Raw genomic sequence first — 4,337 nt, forward strand, 5'->3', positions numbered from 1 at the left:
GAGCTGTGATCGGCTGTAATTGCACTTGATACACGTACAAGTCCTTAACAAATAGATTCGCTAACCTCTAAATTAATGCTGTTTCTCAGTTTTCGTGCAGTCTACACCCTGGCAGTCGTTGGCCCTTAAATTTTTTGGATCAGCCATGGGTTGTGATTATTCAATGTCTCGGAAAACTGATATCCAAGGTTTTGGGTTAAGAAGCTAGAGTAGAAGGCCAGTTTTGAAGTATTAAAATAGTAATGCTTCACTTTTCTCACAAAGCATTAAAATGTCTGAAAGGTTCCGTATTTGACTGTGAATTGAAAAGTAAATAAGAAGACTTTTAATTCTACAAGTGTGAAATAATTATATAAATAACAGGTGCTTACTGTGCCTAAACCCGGCTTTCAAAGTTGTCTGAATGCACAGAAGTGTATTTGAAGTTAGTGGTAGCTGTGGGCACTTGTTATTTTTCACTCTCAAGTGCTTACATGTTCACTGGCAGGTGACAGAGCCGGTACAAATAAGTCCTTCATATTTACAGCTAAAGCATTTGTCCACTCTTATGAAGCATTTACTTCAAAATAAGGCTAGGTCTCTGCTAATTTCTACTCTTGAGCTGCAGTTGTAGGCCTCACTCCATGCCAACTCTCATGGAAAACCTCAAGGCCAGCTTAAGATGGAAGAATTGCAGTTTGGCGTCAGGGTATGTAGGATACAAAAGGATACAAAAGGATACAAAACAGGAGTGAGATCTTTTAGTTGTAAATTAGATTTTGATTCAGTTTGTAACTTTACCCTTGTGTCTTGTCCAAATTACTTAACTTGTGTTGTGATTTACATAACTGTGTTGCATTTTTTTAAAGAGAAAGAAGGGAAGAGGGAGCAGTAGTTCACAGATTAAGCATAGTTTTATCTGTCTCCTTTTTTATGTAGCGTCACTTATGCAGATATCTTGATGTGTAGCAACACATCTTGGTCATTAGCTGTTGAAAGTAGCAGCGTGGTAGTTGAATTAAACCCATTCTTGGAATGAGAGCCAAAAATCAAAATATAAATTGTATTAGAAAAATAATTTCCTACAAGTAAGTGTGCACAGAGTAGCAACCACTCTGAACTTCGGATAAGAACTTTCATTTTAAAAAAAGTTACTTTATGCCTGTGGCATAAAGCTACAGAGAGGAAAAGGGAAACAAAAACGCAGCTATCATCTGTTGATCTCTTTTATTTCATTGATAAAACTTCATTCCTACACAAAAAATGGTGGGAAACAGTAGAGGTAATCACTTAGGACAATATTAAAATAGAGATGCTCTCTCCCTGTAAGCAGCAGATGATGTTAAGAGGAGATGGTGTATGCAAAGCTGAAATAAATGATAACGAAACAAATAACAGAGCCCACAAAACCAATGTGGCTTGTTATATATGGCATATATGCATCATGGAGTAAGTAAAATAGTAACTGAGACTGAAAGGTAAACAAAAACTTGGAATATGTGATACATATATGTAGAGGTAAGAGGTAGAATCCTTAAAATTCACGTATCATTTACCTGGAAGATACTTCCCATTCGTTTAAGGGGGAGAAACAAGAGTGTCTTTTCAGATAAACTGTTGCAAACACTGAACACATTTAACTTGAAACTCACAGTGGAAAGTTAAGCATGTGCCTGAGTGTTTGAGATTGGGATGGTAACCTGAGAGCCACTGTGAAGTGAATGTTTTAAGGCATGTAATAAGATGCAGAAGTGTAGCTTCATTAAACTTAGTCAGTTAATCTCAAAAAACAATGCAAGAATAGTAACTTCTGCATGGCTTCATAAAGGCAGGGCTTTACCAGCATTAAGGCATTGTAATAGCCATGAGAGGGAGGAGTACAATCTGTCTTTCAGGTCTATTAATTTACTCAATCGATTGAAGTCTGTTGGGTTTGGCTTTTTTGCCGATGGATAAATGGGCGTCCAACGGCCCATTATAAACGTAGATTATTACACAAAGGTATTTTTGTGCTTTTTTTCTTCTCGACTTGAATGTTTTTAGCCAAGTTTATTAAAACAAAAACTCTTAATTCATGCTAGGAAGGCATTTTATCGTTGCAGCAAATTCTTTTCAGTTGTGAAATGTAACAAAGTAAGTGAAAATCTGATCTACATGACAGAAAATCATGAAAGACTAATATTTTTTTTATAAGTATTTGACATGAGATTAAAATAGTTACAGAGCTATGATTGCTGTGAACCCTTACTGAGTATTTATATTCTAGATAGCGGCTCACGAAATAACTGCACAAGTTTCTTACTTTCTCAGACTGTAAATACTTTCCCATTTTAAATTTTGGGTCATACCTGTTTTCTTTTTTTTCCATCAAAACAATTTGTTTTTACAAAGCCTAAGAGTTCTTGAGCGAAGATAGAATCAGTTTAGGTTTTTCAATAATATTAGAATTCTATTAATGAATTGCCAAAAATAGCCCTTTTGCTGACTATCATGCAGGAGTTGGCTGTAGAAAACTGAAGAACTAGTATTTAGAGCACAAAAAGCAATCCAGAATATACGAGTCCTGTAAATGATGTAAGCTGGACAAAGCCAGTATGACTATAAAGCAAAATCCTGCAATGCTGAGTAAATATGTCAAGGGCAATTGCAGTTTAGCAGATACCAGTGAATTTTATTAAGTAGCCATAGATATATAAAATGAATCCATATGTGGCGTTGTGACAGTGCTCTTCAACAACCTCCAGGATTATAAACTCATAGTGATGAAACTCTGTGAACGCGACCTCTTGGAAAGCAGCACGGAGAGAATGGCCCCACTCTGGCCCTGCGCTGCTTTTTGATCCAAATGCAGTTGTGTCGCTTCCCGCCTGTCCTGCTGTGACCTACAGTACTCTTTGCCAGGAGGAATATATACAAGATGCTTGAACTCTCTGTAAAGTGAGTAGAAAGTCTTAGTGAGCACAGGATTTTGCCAGCGATGAGCCAAAGCGGCCACTGACAGGAACAGGTGCAGTCCAGGCGCTTGGGGAGACTCGCCTTCATCCGTGCGAGTGGTTGGCTTGGCCCTGAGTCTCTAAATCGTCAAGTAGCCTATGAGCTGTGATTGTGTTACTGCTTTTGTCTTTACTGTGTTGGGGAAGTCTGATCTCTTAGGTTTCACGCAGACAAGGAGCAGTTGCATCTTACTACCAAACGTGAGAACCGAAACAACTGCAGATATGCCTGTGATTAGGACATTTGAAGGGCTGAAAGGACTAGTAATTCAGTACGATGAATGCTATCATCTCGCTGTGACCCTTAGCATCTTATCCCGATTGCTGCTAGGGTGATGAAATTAATGCCTATTGTGTTTGAGCACATGTTTCAGATCAGACGAGGACTAAATGTTCTTCAACTTTTTTTTTGTTGTAATTGTGTTTGATATTTTGTATTGAGTGGTGGTGAAGAAATAATAAAGAAATCATCACTCAGGCTGCTTCCTAAAGGATCATTTTCCATCTGAAAGGTTTTGACAATTGAATAAAATCCATGACTGAATTAATGTGCATGGATTTTGTTCGGTGCTTGTGTCAGCTCTCTTCCCTGCACTGAATAGGAGTTTTTGGAAGCGGTGCTTTCATTAAAGGCATTATGAAATTCTGGTTTTCATGGTCGTTATGGAACTCTGGAAGGGCTGTGAGAAAATCACATGCTACCTCAACGTTATTCAGCAGAGCTGTGGTATTTCTGTTACTTTAGAATTCATTTTAGAATGCAAAATTATTTTAGAAAATGTAAGAAATCACTTTTAAACAGTGCAGTGTGCTTTCTGGATTGGTACTGAAGCTTGGACTTGCTGTGCCTCAACAATGTTCAGAACTACTGAGGATTAATAGGAAATTAAAACTTTGCAGAGACACTGTGCTGCTGAACTCTCTGACAGTGCTTTCCAGTGGAGTGGAGCCCAGGCTGTGTGTCATTTCTTGGCTTCCTAAGAAATATGTGAGGAGAGCTCGGTGTGTGAGCTTGGGATGGCTGCTTAGTCTTCTAGCTGCTGGCCAGTTTGCTTTGGAAGTGAGGATTACAAGGTCTGAGCCTGTCTCTGTTCCCAGGACAGCAGCTTTCCCAGACAAGGTTATCCTTACTTACTCCCTGCTTCCCCTTTTGAAGCTGTTCAGCCATCCAGCAGGTAATTCAGGAGGGCCCAAGGCAGAGGTGGGGAGCATAAGGCTGATGTCGCAGCCTACTCACGTCTGGGAGGTAGTTGGTGAGGTGAGACAACTCGTCTCTTGGGAATCTGGTTCTCTCTCCATAGCAAGAGACATCATAACCAGGCTTCATCAAGGCAGGGTGAAGGTTTGTCTTGTAGCTCTTGGTAG

The sequence above is a fragment of the Apaloderma vittatum genome, unplaced genomic scaffold (assembly GCF_000703405.1).
Source record: "Apaloderma vittatum isolate BGI_N311 unplaced genomic scaffold, ASM70340v1 scaffold27437, whole genome shotgun sequence".
Lineage (NCBI taxonomy): Eukaryota > Metazoa > Chordata > Aves > Trogoniformes > Trogonidae > Apaloderma > Apaloderma vittatum.